The sequence below is a fragment of the Cannabis sativa genome, chromosome 4 (genome assembly GCF_029168945.1).
Source record: "Cannabis sativa cultivar Pink pepper isolate KNU-18-1 chromosome 4, ASM2916894v1, whole genome shotgun sequence".
Lineage (NCBI taxonomy): Eukaryota > Viridiplantae > Streptophyta > Magnoliopsida > Rosales > Cannabaceae > Cannabis > Cannabis sativa.
Window position 1 is genome coordinate 65,501,192 of NC_083604.1, and position 19,265 is coordinate 65,520,456.

Below are 19,265 nucleotides of genomic sequence, written 5' to 3' on the forward strand. Positions count from 1 at the left end.
CTTCAACATGCGACGTCTACAAAGGGCGATTACCTAATGACGCAAACGTTCCAAACGTATTGACGACCTTACGAGCTCAACAGACGGAACATGAACGGTCAACTCGCAGATGCGAAAGACGCATACGTTGATGAATTTAGTAACTGTCATACATTTATTAATGTTAACGTTGTTTGAGTTTAGTCATTGCAATTCAATGTGTAAATAATGGATTAACAATAAATGTGATCCTCATGTAACCGATTGGACACCTACTTTGTATATAAAGGGGTGATCCACCATGAAAATGGACCTACGAATCCTTTGCTACAGTGGACTAAGCAGAACGAAATCTGACTGAACCACTATAATCCATCGTCTTACTTATTTTTTCCAGCCTTGTTGTTTACTCTCGCATTCCCATCCGAGTACTCGCCATTTTAGGTTGAATACTCGCACTTGTCATCTCTCAAATAATTCCCTGTCTTATCGATTAAATCATACTTTTTGGTGTTGCGAAATTTGCTCGACAACAGGGAGGTACATCAGCACTCTGGCCGGAGGTTGAAGCAGCCGCCTCAGTTTCACCATAGGCCACTTAGGACGCGCAGAACTCAAGGTACATGTCCTTAGCATCACCCAAGTAGTCAAAGTTGGCCTGAGGATTAGCCTTCCAAAAGTCAAAGAAAAGCTCAAGACCGGCTGTCTCTAGAGCATTAACCTTCTCTTTCAACCTCGCCACCTCGGCCGAAAGCTCCTCCTCCTTAGTCTTCTTCTCCTCCTCCACCCGATGAAGAACTGCTCGAAGAGAAGTCATCTCATCCTAAAGACTGTTCACTTCAGCAGATAAGGTCTCGATGGTCTCTTCAAGACGGTCAGAAACCTCGAGATCCTTAGTCAGCTCAGTTATCTTCTTCTTGGCGGTAAAGAGCTTCTTGTTGGCTTCACCCAGCTCCATCCGAACAGCTCCGAGTTCCGCCCTGGCAACGTCAGCATCCTTCTTGGCCAAGTCCACCTCCGCCCTCATGGTGTCGGACAGAGCCGTGTTCCTGGAAGCGGAAGACTTAGCCCCGGAGTAAGTGTAGGCCAACTTCAGACCAGCCTACACAGAGAAAAAACTTTAGCATTTGAGCTAAGTACAGAAGATTAAGGGGAAGTGTCAAGAAATACTTACCCTAGTTGGCATGGCAAAAAGATCCATTTATTCGGATCGGGTCAGTGATCCGATCCGACGGATCATTACTGATCCGAAACACTCGGATACTTATTGGATCTTGGATCAGATCCGCTCCGCCCCACTTAATTTTTTTACAGATCGAATCTGACCCGATCCGTTTTAAATATATATTTTTTTAAAAGAAAAACATTTTTACTTTTTAATTTTTTTTTTTTTAAAAAAAAAATTGAATCATCATACTTATCACTAACAAATGAAATATGTTTTGGCAACAAGTGGGATATGAAGATAATTGGTTGTTACTTAACTTTTATGATTTAAGTAATAGAAAAGAAATTTTATGATATTTTTTCCTTTCACATTAATTGGTTTCATCTGGTAATATTTTCAAGATTTAGGCAGTTCAGTCTAATGAATGCCATGAAGATATGTCAGTCTAATGGCTTACGGTTTCCGATAGAGTATCGTCGTATATAGTAGAGACCTCATACTTGGGTGTTACTGATGATCAAGACAATGAGAATACGGTAATTGTTTTCATTTTTAAAATTTATAAATTAAATTATACTTTTATTATTAACATAATTTTTTTTAGGAGCCGTACACAGTAAATCTTAAAAATTAGAACAATATATAAAAAATTTATTGTTAATTTCATGTATTTTTTTAGAGGAGATTTATTTCATGTAATCATCATACTATATTATTATTGATGATAATATTAGTGGAATTTCAAAAATTTAGTAAATTTTGAAATTTTTCTATAGTAAAATTACATTTTTATGTGATAAGAATTTGAGATTTTTTTTTTTAATCTTGGTAAATAAAATAAAAATATATAAGAAAAAAATAATGCATTATTAGTTAAAAAAAAATTAGAAAAAAAATATAAATTTAGATATAAAATATATTTGTTTTTCTACAAAAAAAAGTTGGGTCGGATTAGATCCGATCCGTATAAGGTGGGTCGGATATGATCCGATCCGAGTATCTGATCAAGCGGGGCGGGGCGGGGCAGATCCTTACATGATATGGATCAGGTCGGATCATAGCCGGATCAGATCCGACCCGCCCCATTGACATTCTTGTACCCTGGTGAACTCCTTCAAGACTTCGCCCACCAGCAGCTCCAAAGAAGAGACATTGTCATCACCAGCCAGTTGCTCACTGACCTCAGGAACAAGCTGGTTCAGATAGTGGGCCAGCATCTCTTTGCCCTTCTTGGCCTCCGGAAGCACCGACAAAGGTGGAGTAGGTGCCCGCACCTGTTCGGGTTCACTTCTGACCAGCTTAGACCCGCCCTTCGATGGTTCAGACCTATTCAAGCTTCCTCCACGAGACTCCTTGGACTTAGCAGCTTTTGGGGTAGAGGAGTTTGCAATAGTTAGCTCCTCGAAAAGATCAATGACCTCCCCAGCAGGCCTCTCTTCCTTAAAAGAGAACCCCTCACTGCCTTTAGACTTCTTGGCTGGAGGAGATGCGCTACAGCTTCCGCCTATTCTCTTCTTCAAAGCGTCAAGCATCTGCCAAGACATGTCTGTACAGAACGAAAATCAACATGGTTAGAAAAAACAGAGATCAGAAACATAAGGCATAATAGTCAAGAAGCTCAAAAACAAGACAAAGTGACATGCAAGGTGACTGCCCAAATAAGACTCATTTGTCCATCATCACCTGACATCATTCTTATTTCAGACATAACAGCTTTCCCTTTTCCGAACACAGGAGGGGATGGCCGAACAGGTGAAATGAGCTCTCTTATGCGAATCGCATGTTCAACAGGCCTGGGCGGGGCCGGGAGTTTCTTCTTCCTCTTAAGTGGAGTCACCTGCTCTTCCTCAACTTCATCTTCAGGATTCAAGGGCTCCTGAGCATACTGCTTGGTCCTTGCACCTCCCTTTAACTTAGCTTCACGCTTCAGTTGAATCAGCTCATTCTCTGGATGAGCTCGTTCGGTCCGTCCACCACCAGATTTCCTCTTCTTCCCCATCACGGACTTAGGAATGTAGTCCTTAAGATAGAGCCCGTACTTTACAAAGTTATCCTCGGAGGTCAACTGGATAATATTTCGGTCTTCCCCCGGCAGTCGGGCAAGTTTTTGAGCTTTATATATCCCTAAGAGCAAGAGTGGGGGGAGGGCGGTGATATGTCGGAATCTGCTAGAACCGAGTATGACTGATGCCCGTGCCATCCACCATGAAGTACTCATAAGCAAAACGCCCAATCTTGCTAATGGCCGAGTCGTCTGTGCCCGTCAACCACTTGAAGCCTGGTTGAGAGAAATAGAAGTACCCCGACCTGCCTTGCTTGCGAGTGGACTTCAAATCAAAGAACCAGGCAACTTCGTGAGGAGAAGGAGTACCCCACTCCTGGGAAGCGTGGAGGACGAAGAGGCCAGACAGATATTTAATGCCCTTAGGAGTGAACTGGGCCGGGCAGAGGCCGAAGAAGTCCGCCACATTCTTGAAGTATTGACGCAAAGGCATCAATGCCCCTTGCTAACCATGGGCACCCGACCAGGCACACATCCCCCTTTCAGGGTTTGTGGCACGATTGTTGTGGGCGGGAATGTAGCAATCCAGTTCGCCTAGGTATCCGCCCTGGTCGAAAGTTCGAAGGCGTGCCTTAGTAACCCTGGACGGAGGGCTTACCCACCTGACGCCCAAGGCACCCTGCCTTCTATGAGGAACCGCAACAGTAAGTTCCTCACTGACGTAGTCTACGCCCTCAACCAGGACGTCTCCGTCAGCATCGACTAGCTCCCCAGCTTTGTTGTACTTCCCGTAGTTTGAGGGTTCAACCTTTGCCTCTTCCTCCGCCTCGGAGGACCTGCCACGACGTACATCGCCCTACTCCTCGATCTGCTGGACCTCAGCGTCCCCTTCATGATCCCCCTGTTGGAAATTATTTTACCAGGATCTTAAATCTACTCACAATTATGTTGTTTAACACCCTAAATATGAACTTTCTAAAACGATAAATTAAACACATATAAAGTTAAGAAAACCTTACATTGATGCAGCGGAATTAATGTCTCCTTCCACTCAGATCTCTAACCCTTGTATCCTTTCTGTCGCAGAGCATTATCAAGATCTGAGCCAGAATGTCCTTCTCTTTGTGTTTGATCCTTCACAGTCTTCCAATCTATGATTGAGTTACCACTTGCTGTGTATGGGCACTTACTCTATCACAAGGTTCGAAATATAGAAGAAGAAAAGAGAGAGAGAGGTTCGACCAAGGTATAGAAAAGGGAAGGCTCAGTTTTTCTGAAGCGAAAATTTTCTGTCAGAAGAATAATGAAAACTTCTTGTTTTGACTGAGCAATCACTATCTATTTATAAGCAACTACTAGGTTTAGGTTAGGAATTATTTGGCATTAAAATAATGAAAATATCAATTTGAAATTCCACATAAAGTGGCCGGCCAAGGTGTAAGTAATGGGCCCCACTTAGTTTTGCAGTTTTAACAAATTTTATTTCTTTTTTCTCAAAAACGCCAATTTTCCAATTCTAACCTTTTAAATGCCAAAACTAATTATTTAATAACTAAAATAGATTATTAAATAATATTGTCATTTAATTTAATTATTAATTAGACATATAAAGTCTATTAATAAATAAATAAACCTAGAATCTCTTTTCTTTACAATTTCGCCCCTCCTTAGTGAAAATTCACAAATTAGACATAGTCTAACTTTTAGAATTATAATTGACTAATCACGAATCAATTATTGAGTCTTACAAGCAGTATGTTCTCAACTAGAATGGGGACCATGGATCTATATGCTGAGCTTCCAATAAGTGAACCGAATTTACTAAGTAAATTCCTACTTATTAATTCTTCGTTGAATCCACTCTTAGAACTTAGAATTGCACTCTCAGACTTATATAGAGCATATTATATGTTCCACGATATAGATATGCATCTCATTTAACCATTGTTATAATCTTATTGTGATCAAAGATCCTCTATATAGACGATTTACATCGAGATGGGATAATTTTACCGTTCTCACCCCTCAATGTATTTTGCCCCTTAAAACACTTAGCTACCTGTAAATGGTGTTTAGTGATCTAAGAATTAGTCACTTAAACAAGAGTTCATCCATTTACTTCTATTTGCTAAGCTCGAAGGGAATCATCACTTGACTTCTATACACCAGTAGAAGCTATAGATTCCATATTTATGTTCAACACTCCCACTCAATCATACTATCATGTTCCCAAAATATACGTATCACCCTGACCCAAAAGTAGGTTTAACTAATAAATCAAAGAACATGAATAGTACTCCTGAGTTGAGCCTAAGCATATAAGGATTTAGATTCTTTTAATCTTAAGATCAACTACTGATATTGACTTAGAAAGATATAACGGTAAGTTTGTAATATCTTAACGGAGTTGCAATATCGGTCAAGTCCAATGTATACTCCATATATTCGAAACTAGTATACTTTACTAATGTCCTGGAAAGAACATAACACTTACTCCAAGTGTAAGTACACATCATCGCTGATTATCACATTAGTGTAAATCGAAAACACTAATGAAACAGGGACTTAGTCTTTTGATTCATATGATCACAATCACATTCCACTGTGTTGACGATACTGTAACTGTGAATAAACATATGATCTGGATTTAACTGATTCTGTGTGTAAATGTAATAAACATATTAAACCATTAGCATGTAAAATTCATGCAAACATTAATCACTTCAAATTTCTTATATTGATTACTAATCAGATTGTAAAGAGTTTTGTTTAGGGCATAAAACCCAACAAACTCCCACTTGCACTAACATAAAACAAAGTGTGCAAATAGGTCAATCTGATGTCTTGATCTTCAGATCAAGTGTAGTATATTTGAATCCACCTAAATTTCTGGAAACTAGTTCATAAATACACTTATGAAACATCCTTTACTATATGCTTTACTCATCAAGGGATACTGAAATCTTTACTGTTTTAAAGTATATCTGAATAAACAGAATACATATCTCTCATATTTTAAAATATGGAATTGAGATAATACAGTGTAGACTTTTCTTCAGTAATATAACTTTCTGGTAATTTCGAATTTACAAAGTTATAATTCTTCTTTGGTAGACCTTGAATTATTATAGAACAATTCCTCCACCCCCAAAGTAACCACCATCTCATAATTTCGAATGAGTTGGTGAGATACAAGGATAACTGATATACAGTTCCTTAATATCTAACATATAGATCACTTTCATAAACCTTTCTTGAATATCTTCTAATGCTCCATATTTGATTACATCTCAGATAGCTCCCACTCAATAGCAGATGTCTGGTTAAATAATGCTTTTAACCTCTTTATTGTTTGGAGAGTTATCTAGTTGTGACTTTTGTATTAGTTTGAAACTTTAAGTTAAGACTAAGTCATCAACATATAGCAGACTAGTATTTGAAGTGAAAAATACATGCCAGAGATTAAGTAATCAAAATTAAGATACCATAAAATTTTATGAGGATTAAGAATTCTAGGTTCAAGTCATTCGAATAGACTGAACTAGAGTTCTTTTATCTTATTCTCATAATTCTGACAAGTTATACCTATCCACATGAATGGTTAGATTTGCTTTTCAGTAGTGTTCTTAAGTACATATCACAAGTATCAACCTAATGAAGATGGGTATAGAATTTTAAAATTCTCCCACTCAATTAAGGTAGTGTGAAACTTTATCAAAGAACTTTTATAGGTATCAAACTTTTACTACAACAGTAAAACGAATTGGAACATACAATTAAGATCAAGGATTTATATTAATAATAGCTAAGTCATTATATTACTTCCATGTTTAAAGAAAATATGTGTAACATAGGGTATTATGGAGTAAACTCCACCCCTAAGAATATACATATAGGGTATTGTGGATAAACTCCACCCCTAAGTATATAGAGATTATGATCCACCCCTAAAGGTTGTAAAGATCATGATTCTCTAAGTGTAATAGAGTTTATGTGGAGTTGAATACTATCCAGAGTTCATTAGATATAAAAGATCGTTGAACTGCATAGTTTTTTTAACTTTTCTCCACCCCTATCAGATCAAAAGATCCTTTTATTAAACAAATTCTTAATAATTGTATTAGAATTAACAATTATTAATAAACATAGAATTAATTTCTAGTGTTTATTTAATACAACTCTATGAAGAGTTGTAAATATTATAGAATTTGCATCAGTAATAAAAACACTTACACATACAAACATATAACTATAATGTGGTAATTGTGTTTAAGATAAAGTAAATATGAAGCTCAATCTCATTAATTGCAATTGGTTTGAATTCAAAAATAATATAAACTTTATTAATAATAAAAAAAAGTATTGCAACAATATGAGAAAAACAGGGATAAATATCCCTAACTAAAATTCGAAATCCAAATTGTCTTTAAACTAAAACAATTAATTCAAAAATAGATAGAAGAGCTTCATCTTCATCTGGACGATTTCACCCTTGGTCCAGCTTTCCGATCCAACTCATCTGAGTTCAAGTAGCTTGGCCTATTAGAAGAAGAAACAAATAAACAAAGTTAGTCCAGAATCATATATCCAATTGGATAATAATCCACTAAAACTTTTAAAGTTTATAAATAGAAATACCTTGTTTCTTTGCAAGAAGTTTAGGATATTGGGGTTTCCAATGACCTTTCTCATTGCAGTAGAAACACTTTCCTTTGAGTGCAGCATCACCAGAAGCAGCAGCCTTTTTATTTTTCATGGCTTTTGCACGCTTTTTGGTGTTCTTCCACTTCTTCTTCGTTTTGGGTTTCGAAGCAGATGCAATATTTGCTTCAGGTTTTACCGTCCCATTACCATTCCCAGAATTGTGAGGTTTACTCCCTTTCTTCTTGGGTCCTCCAATCAAATTTTCATAAGTCTGAAGGTCATTGACTAACTCATGAAAGTCTATGTCCTTCTTATTCATGACATAATTGGATGTGTATGGTAGAAATGCTGGAGTCAGACTATTCAAGATAAGACTTACTTGAGTAGTATGATCCATTTCAGCACCATGATCCTGGGCTTCTTCGAAATAACTTGCCATGAGGAGAACATGATCACGCACGTTTTGATGGGGTTCCATCCGTGCATTGATGTACTTCTTAGTCGCGTCAAAGCGAGACTGAAGTGATGCCCTACCGAATAGCTCATTTAACTTCGTCATTACTTCAGCAGCCTTTTTGATTTTAGAAAACCGAGTTTTGAGGGTGTCAACCATGCTGGAAAGCATAAAGTATAGAGCTTTGTCATTTGCTTTCTGCCAACGCTCATACTTTTCTTTCACAGCTTTGGATGCATTATCCCCAGGCACTTCAGGTGATAGCTCAGTTAAAACAAACAAGGCACTTTCTCCTATGAGAGCGATATTAATGTTCTCATTCCATTTAGAAAAGTTAGATCCATTCAGCTTATTTTCAGTCAACAGTGATAACATGGAATTCATCATGGTTATACAGGATACTACAAAATAATAGAAATCAATAATGGTTTAACAAAAAATCAATTCAGAAATTATAACCACATAGCATGTAGGAATGATAAGAGAAAATACAAAAAAAAATTCAATCCTAAATAATTTCCAAGGTTTTTCAACAAACTGATATCAGTGTCCCGTTTAGGGGTGAGTCAAAGCTACCATCTATTGAATAGAGTTGTCAGCTCGTCTAAAATGTTAAACATTCTAGCAACCTTTTATTCGATCAAGATTGGAATCCAGCGTTGTCCCGTTTAGGCGAGAGTCAAGGCTATTCTATCTTATGAGTTTCTACCATTGTTTCATAATTTGCAAGTCAAATATGGTCGCCACCATTAGGGTGATCCATACCATATAAAACACTTACAAACTACTTATCTTTCGAGATTAAACGGTGCGAAATTGTTAATGAACGTTCCTCCATTAGGGAGGATTACTCACTAAAACAAACACGATGTAAAACCAACAATGGAGATCGAATATCTTAGTAATAATAAAGCTCATTCTTTAAAATGTATTTTCTTTATTATTCTAATAAATATATTCATTTAAATATCGAATTTAGAATTAAAATTCAAAATAAGAATTTAATTTAATATTTATAAAATTATACTTAGATGGTGATTGAAATAAAATAAATTATTTCCATCTTAGTAGTAATTTTAAATATAAATATTAAGAAAAATTAATTTAAGTTGTATTAATTTAAATTTATTAGCAACTTAAAATAAATTTTTATAAGAATATATTTATTGTATTTTTGAAAAATAAAGTATAAAACTATACTAAATTTTCGAAAATACTAAAAATAATAAATACTTAGAAAAATACTTCAAGCAAAAATATCACCTATCTAGATTTTCTTTTGACTAATTAATTCAATTTCTAATAATATATTTTAATTCATTTATTTTAAATTAATCAATAAATGAAAAAATCATTGATTTAAGTTGGTCCAAGAATTAATTAAAATAAATAATTAATTTACAACTTTAATCTATTTTTCAAGATAAATTCAAAAATTACTTGCATAATTAAAATGCAATTTTCGAAATTGATTAATAAATAAAGAAGAAATATATTTTTGAAAATTATTTAAATTTAAGTTGAAAAATTAAATTTCAACCTAAAAATAATATTCTATTTAATTAAGTGTCATGAAAAATAAATATTTAAGTATCATGATGAAAATCAACTTAGATATTTAATTTTTCAATTTAATTAAATGTATTAAATTCAAGAAATAAATAATTAAGAGTAGAGAAGGCTTAATTATTAATTTCTAGTTTAATACTAGGAAAAAAAATACTTAAATAAAATCGTACCAAAATTAATTATTTAAATAATTAATTTCACAATGTATATATTTTCCTATTTAAATATTAGAAATAATAAGTAGTCTAGAAATAACTATCTAGAAAATATCTTATTTGACTAAGTATCTTTTCAACAAAAAATTTGAAAAATATCTAATTTAAGTTGTATAGAAAAAATCTAGAACTTAAATATTTTCAAATAATTAAATATCAAAAATTAAGTTGTAACCACTTAATTTGAAAAATATTCCATTTTAAGTTTTAAAACTAAAAAAATATCTTAAGAATCTTTAATAACTAATGCTTAGGATTCCTCAACTTAATTTTAAATTTAAATAAAATATTCAAATTTAAGTTAGATATGAAAAATTAGTTAAAATAACTAATTTATAACTTAAATAGGAATATTTAATTAAATAAGCTCCAGAAAGAATCTAGTTAGTTAAAATTCTTTATTTAATTAAATACAAGAAAAATACAAATAGTTTGTCTAGAAATAATATCTAAAACTAAAAGTGTTTTTCTTAAAATTAACTTTAAAATATTAAAATAAAAATAAATTTTCATATATTTTAAAAGTTAATTATGTTGCTAATTCAATTTTATTAGGTCAAACTAATATAATTAACCTAGTACAGTTATTCAAATCAGGCAAATGGGCCTTCACAATTGGGGTAGTTCATGTGAGGAGGTGCTGGGTTCAGTATGTCGTACCCACTTCTATGGCTCCCAACTGCCACACAAGGCCCAAAAGAGAGGAATTTAACCTTAAAATAAATAACTGTTATTAATTGAATAGGTCCAAAAACTAAATGGACCTAAATAAAATCTATCACGGTGTGATATTTTATTTAGCAACAACCTATATGCATCTATATAATAAAATAAACATATAGGCTCACACAAGCACACATTTGGATGGATCCTATCATGTTGCTAGGTCATACACAGATGAAAGAAGATTGTAAATTTTACCTGTTACAAATTATTTACTTGACCAAGGGAGCCATGAGTTAAAATCAGATCATTGGATCTGTCAACAAGTTAACCATGGCTATTTGCAATCAAGCAATAATAGGTTTTAAAAACTTACAAACAAGCTAAAACCACATACTCCTGTAACAAGGTTAGCTCGATAGTTGGAAGTAGGATTTATTTAATTTTAAATAAATAAATTTCGAAAAATAAAATAATTAAATAAATGAATAAAATTAATATTTAATTTTTCGGAAAAATAAAAATAAAAAAAAAATTATTTATTTTCGAAATTTAATAATAAAATAATAATTAAAATTAAACCTAAAATTTTGAAAAATTAGGTTTCAACTAACCTAAATATCATTTCAAAATTTGCTAACTACTTTTAAAAATTAAATGTTATTTTATAAATAAAAAAATTAAATAAAAATTAAAAAAGATAAATTAAATATCTTTTTTCAGATTTTAAATTTAATTTAAATAAATAAATAACAAAATTTAAAAGTTAGCAAAAAAAATCTTACATCTATTTAAAATATCATGATTATATATCTTATTTTAGATTTAAATAAGGTAAAATAATTTTAAAAAATATTTAATTTAAAAAAAAAAATTAATATCTAACCTTAAATTTAAAAATAAGATAAGATATAATCAAATTTAAAAATAAGATAGATAATTAAGCAAAAAAGATAGATATTTACTATTTTTCAAATTCAAATTACACTAATATCATGAATTAAATTTAAAAAATATTAATTAAATTAATTATGATAATTAAAATTGAATTAGGAATAGTAAATGTATAAATACAGAACTACACAAAAAATCGGAACTTAAATCCATTAAATAGCATGAAAAAACGAAGAAAAACGAAAAAAATGCGAGCTGTACGGACGGTATGCAGTGCATACCCGTCCGCGCGCGCATGAGGGATTCTTGGGCGAGGGGACACGGCGCAGGGAGGAGATTGCATGATTTCCGCGTGCGTGTCCCTGTTGCTCAATCCCGAAATTTTTCCGAAACTTTAAAAAATCATAACTAATTCAAATTAAATCGAAATTGAGTTCTGTAAAAAGGTAACTTGCTTAATTTTTTCCATACTATCCAATAAAAATAATTCCAGAAACAGATATTCAATTATTTTTCACGAAAATTCACAAACATCAATCAATCATCATATAACACTCAATACAATATGATACCATCCAAAACATCAAACAATCGTTTTAAAGTCCAAATTTCTTGCAAGCAAATAAATTACCATGGCTTTGAGGCCAGTTGTTAGAAATTATTTTACCAGGATCTTAGATCTACTCACAAGTATGTTGTTTAACACCCTAAATATGAACTTTCTAAAACGATAAATTAAACACATATAAAGTTAAGAAAACCTTAGATTGATGCAGCAGAATTAATGTCTCCTTCCACTCAGATCTCTAACCCTTGTATCACTTCTGTCGCAGAGTATTATCAAGATCTGAGCCCGAATGTCCTTCTCTTTGTATTTGATCCTTCACAGTCTTCCAATCTATGATTGAGTTACCACTTACTGTGTGTGGGCACTTACTCTATCACTAAGGTTCGAAATATAGAAGAAGAAAAGAGAGAGAGAGGTTCGGCCAAGGTATAGAAAAGGGAAGGCTCAGTTTTTCTGAAGAGAAAATTTTCTGTCAAAAGAATAATGAAAACTTGTTGTTTTGACTGAGCAATCACTTTCTATTTATAGGCAACTACTAGGTTTAGGTTAGGAATTATTTGGCATTAAAATAATGAAAATATCAATTTGAAATTCCACATAAAGTGGCCAGCCAAGGTGTAAGTAATGGGCCCCACTTAGTTTTGCAGTTTTAACAAATTTTATTTCTATTTTCTCAAAAACGCTAATTTTCTAATTCTAACCTTTTAAATGCCAAAACTAATTATTTAATAACTAAAATAGATTATTAAATAATATTGTCATGTAATTTAATTATTAATTAGACATATAAAGTCTATTAATAAATAAATAAACCTAGAATCTCTTTTCTTTACAATTTCGCCCCTCCTTAGTGAAAATTCACAAATTAGACATAGTCTAACTTTTAGAATTATAATTGACTAATCACGAATCAATTATTGAGTCTTACAAGCAGTATGTTCTCAACTAGAATTGGGACCATGGATCTATATGCTGAGCTTCCAATAAGTGAACCGAATTTACTAAGTAAATTCCTACTTATTAATTCTTCGTTGAATCCACTCTTAGAACTTAGAATTGCACTCTCAGACTTATATAGAGCATATTATATGTTCCACGATATAGATATGCTATCTCATTTAACCATTGTTATAATCTTATTGTGATCAAAGATCCTCTATATAGACGATTTACATCGAGATGGGATAATTTTACCGTTCTCACCCCTCAATGTATTTTGCCCCTTAAAATACTTAGCTACCTGTAAATGGTGTTTAGTGTTCTAAGAATTAGTCACTTAAACAAGAGCTCATCCATTTACTTCTATTTGCTTAGCTCGAAGGGAATCATCACTTGACTTCTATGGATTCCATATTTATGTTCAGCACTCCCACTCAATCATACTATCATGTTCCCAAAATATACGTATCACCCTGACCCAAAAGTAGGCTTAACTAATAAATCAAAGAACATGAATAGTACTCCTGAGTTGAGCCTAAGCATATCAGGATTTAGATTCTTTTAATCTTAAGATCAACTACTGATATTGACTTGGAAAGATATAACGGTAAGTTTGTAATATCTTAACTGAGTTGCAATATCGGTCCAGTCCAATGTATACTCCATACATTCGAAACTAGTATACTTTACTAATGTCCTGGAAAGAACATAACACTTACTCCAAGTGTAAGTACACATCATTGCTGATTATCACATTAGTGTAAATCCAAAACACTGATGAAACAGGGACTTAGTTTTTTGATTCATATGATCACAATCACATTCCACTGTGTTGACGATACTGTAACTGTGAATAAACATATGATCTGGATTTAACTGATTCTGTGTGTAAATGTAATAAACATATTAAACCATTAGCATGTAAAATTCATGCAAACATTAATCACTTCAAATTTCTTATGTTGATTACTAATCAGATTGTAAAGAGTTTTATTTAGGGCATAAAACCCAACACCCCCTCCATCTGGACGGCTGGATCTTGTTCGGCGCTGGGCAAAGTGGCGTGCTGAGCCACTTGAGGGTCAGATGTGTCAGCCAGACGCGTTGTTTTCTTTGTACGAGCCATCATTCTATGGTTGGGTACAGGGTTTGGAGAATGTCCTTCACTATATGAAGGTGGGCTAGAATGAAGACGAGGATGATCCTCGTGCAAAAGTTGAAGCAGGTCCTGGTCGATCCGATGTCCGTTCTCCCAAAACTCACATGAGTTCATCTACAAAAGACAACACACAAGATGAGTGTTTAGTCGAAATATCGAACGATAAACAATCAAATATGCCGACCAGGAGTACTCAGCAGATTCAAGAACAAGAATTATCAAAGAGAAGTGAAAGCTCAAGAAGTTTGAAATTTTCTCGAGTTAGGGCAAAAAATTTCATGAAGCTTAGAATAAGAAAGATGAAAGACAGACGTTACACAGTTCAGAAAACAAGCATTATGGCTGTAAAATCGCATTAAGTCATGACATAGAAGAATCGCAGAAGTTTCTGAACCTCGGGTTTCCTGGATATTTTTTACAGCAAAGTCGAAGATACATTCGAAATGTAAACATGCAAACATAAGCATAAAGGAAATCAGAAAACTTACTCAAGAGTCAGATATGTGGGTTCGAGCAACGTCAATCCAACAATCATTTTTGATAAAGGCACTTCAGCAAACTTAAAGCCACAACCTCTCTTTTCGCTCTGAACTCACTTAGCAAAGAAGGATGGTGAGAATAAGTTTATGTGCCAATGCTGGTTGATATTCATAAGCAAGTCACGAAAAGAGGTAATCATTCTAAAGGAACCTCAGAGGCCTCAGTTTCCCTCCTTAAAAGCAAATATGGGAAATAAAAAATAATCAAGTGCAGCCGTCAACCGTGGAGAGAGAAAATCAGATTTCAAAATATTAATTGTCATAGCATTTATTAGCCGAAAACCGAAGGGACGCCCAGTCAGCCTCACATCGAATCTCGAACGGTCCCGCTTGACACATGTCCCCATCCAAAGGCAGAAGCAGCTCGAATGAAGTCTACACGCAACTTCAGAAGTCCCGTACAGACTTGGGGGGGGGGGGCAAATGTTATCCCAATTTTTGCACTCTCATGTGGCATCGCATAATGGTGACACGTGGAGTCCACTTGGAGTATCTGCTTGGAGGGAATAGTCCGAGCAGGATGCCTCGCTGGCCTGCCTAGAGCAAAGCTTTCAGCAATCCGCGCAGAGCAACCAACACTTAGCGAATTCAACTTTCGCATCGTGAGTCATCAACGAAATCCCTATAACTTGGGGATCAGACTACAAGGATATGGCATACACACGATCCCACGATCACTGTATTCAGCATCGATCCCACGATCAGTGTATTCAGCATCAATCCCACGATCTTTGTACTTAGCATTGATCACACGATCTTTCTGTTTATACACATTGTAACGAGAGGGGAAACTCTTCCTCTCCAAGCTTACTAGCCCTATAAATAATGATGCATGTTCACTGGGCAAAAAGGGAGCAAACAGTTCAGTTGAGACTATACCCTAAAGATATTATCTAAGAATTATATATTCAGAGATACTGTTGTAAGAGCTATAAGAAAAGGAACATTTCTCCTTGTTCTTAAGTTAATACAAGTAACGAGGATTAGGCTATTACCGAACTGCTCGGGGCTGAACCTCTATAAAATTCCTGTGTCTTTATATTGCTGTATTATATATCGATTGCTACAAATTACTTATCGCTTATTAAATTAGACTCGTTGTCGTTGGCTAAAAGCGAGGTCAACAAATGTTTAAATAACCGAATAATGATAAAAATGTAAAAAAAATAAAATAACAAAATGTGACACCAAATGTAAAAATCCTTTTATAATTCTTATTTATATAAATTTTATCGTGCTTCCCACTGTTCTTGTAAAAATTATAATGATCAATAAATCTTATATAAATAAACAAATTTAATATTTTAGAAATATTTTAACATGAATATCAATACAAAATAATTAGAAAAATAATTTATGATAAAAAACATTTTGATATATTTATACTATTACATAGAAAAGTAATTAAATACCGCTTTCAAAAAAAAAAAAAAAAAAGAAGGTACTTAGGAGGCGTTTGGTACGAGGTGTTCAAAATAATTTGATTATAGGAATATTATGAAGGAGAATATAATTATAGGGAAATGTGTAAACTGTGTTTGGTTGTGTAGGGTAATATGTAATCATATTCCTGTTAATTAAATTAAACCGTTTGGTTGAATACATGAATCTTATGTATTATTTTAAAAAATTAAAATAAAAATATTTTTTTTTATATATTTATTTAATGTTAATTATATATAAAAATAAAATAATTATTTATTAAAGAAATTTATTTATTAATTAGTAAATATTAAATTGGGGAATTACCCCATATACTGTTTTTTTAACTTTTTTTTTTTTCAAATTTACGGTTTGAGTTTCTAAAGTGGTTGCAGCGCTAGTTGCAATATGGGTTTTATACGATTTTTTGTTGCAATTTAGGTTGCAGCGTTAGTTGCAATAAAGGTTTCTATGTAGAATTTTGTAAAAATGCAAAAAAAAAAAAAAATAAAAAACTATTTCAAGTGTAAAAATGAAAAGCCCATATTAAATTTTATTGTATTTTTTATTAATTAAAATGAATATTTCTATATATTTTATCACTACATTATTTATTTTTGTTTGCTATGTCATTTATGTGTACATCATCCGCATAAAATTTATGCATAATGAATATACATATATTATTGCTTATAATATAAAAATAACTCCGTTAAAAAAAAACCGATCTCACAAACTAAATATCTACCGTAATATTTTATTTATAATAAATAATAATATTATTGTTATTTAAATTAATTTATTAATTCAAAAATTCTATTCAAATTAATATAATAGAAGGTAATGATTCAATCCTACTTTTTTTTAAAGTATCAACATTACCCTCCTCAAGGGTAGTTATAATATTAAGGGAATAACATTCTAAGGCTAAAGTCTCAAAACAAACAAGGTAATGTTTCTCATTACAATTCCCTTGTTAGCATTAACCTATACTAAACACCCCTTAATATAATATGTGGCCTTTAGAACAAATACATAACATCTAAGTAACCAAATAATTGTCATATTTATCAAACGACTCTTAAAACATTTTTATAAATACAGAAATTAGTATAAAAATCTACATAAATTTGGATAGATCCTATCATGTTGCTAGGTCATACACAGATGAAAGAAGATTGTAAATTTTACCTTCTACAAATTATTTACTTGACCAAGGGAGCCATGAGTTAAAATAAGATCATTGGATCTGTCACTAAGTTAACCATGGCTATTTGCAATCAAGCAATAATAGGTTTTAAAAACTTACAAACAACCTAAAACCACATACTCCTGCAATAAGGTTAGCTGGATAGTTGGAAGTAGGATTTATTTAATTTTAAATAAATAAATTTCGAAAAATAAAATAATTAAATAAATGAATAAAATTAATATTTAATTTTTCGGAAAAATAAAAAAAAATTATTTATTTTCGAATAATAATAATAAAATAATATTTAAAATTAAACCTATAATTTTGAAAAATTAGGTTTCAACTAACCTAAATATCATTTCAAAATTTGCTAACTACTTTTAAAAATTAAATGTTATTTTATAAATAAAAAATTAAATAAAAATTAAAAAAGATAAATTAAATATCTTTTTCAGATTTTAAATTTAATTTTTATAAATAAAATAAAAAAATTTAAAAGTTAGCAAAAAAAATCTTACATCTATTTAAAATATCATGATTATAGTTATCTTATTTTAAATTTAAATAAGGTAAAATAATTTTAAAAAATATTTAATTTAAAAAAAAATTAATATCTGCCCTTAAATTTAAAAATAAGATAAGATATAATCAAATTTAAAAATAAGATAGATAATTAAGCAAAAAAGATAGATATTTACTATTTTTCAAATTCAAATTACACTAATATCATGAATTAAATTTAAAAAATATTAATTAAATTAATTATGATAATTAGAATTGAATTAGGAATAGTAAATGTATATATACAGAACTACACAAAAAAATCGGAACTTAAATCCATGAAATAGCATGAAAAAACGAAGAAAAACGAAAAAAATGCGAGCTGTACAGACAGTATGCAGTGCATACCCGTCCGCACGGCGCATGAGGGATGCTTGGGCGAGGGGACACGGCGCAGGGAGGAGATTGCATGATTTTCGCGTGCGTGTCCCTGTTGCTCAATCGCGAAATTTTTCTAAAACTTCAAAAAATCATAACTAATTCAAATTAAATCGAAATTGAGTTCTGTAAAAAGGTAACTTGCTTAATTTTTTCCATACTATCCAATAAAAATAATTCCAGAAACAGATATTCAATTATTTTTCAAGAAAATTCACAAACATCAATCAATCATCATATAACACTCAATACAACATGATACCATCCAAAACATCAAACAATCGTTTTAAAGTCCAAATTTCTTGCAAGCAAATAAACTACCATGGCTTTGAGGCCAGTTGTTGGAAATTATTTTACCAGGATCTTAGATCTACTCACAAGTATGTTGTTTAACACCCTAAATATGAACTTTCTAAAACGATAAATTAAACACATATGAAGTTAAGAAAACCTTACATTGATGCAGCGGAATTAATGTCTCCTTCCACTCAGATCTCTAACCCTTGTATCCTTTCTGTCGCAGAGTATTATCAAGATCTGAGCCCGAATGTCCTTCTCTTTGTGTTTGATCCTTCACAGTCTTCCAATCTATGATTGAGTTACCACTTGCTGTGTGTGGCCACTTACTCTATCACTAAGGTTCGAAATATAGAAGAAGAAAAGAGAGAGAGAGGTTCGGCCAAGGTATAGAAAAGGGAAGGCTCAGTTTTTTTGAAGAGAAAATTTTCTGTCAGAAGAATAATGAAAACTTGTTGTTTTGACTGAGCAATCACTTTCTATTTATAGACAACTACTAGGTTTAGGTTAGGAATTATTTGGCATTAAAATAATGAAAATATCAATTTGAAATTCCACATAAAGTGGTCGGCCAAGCTGTAAGTAATGGGCCCCACTTAGTTTTGCAGTTTTAACAAATTTT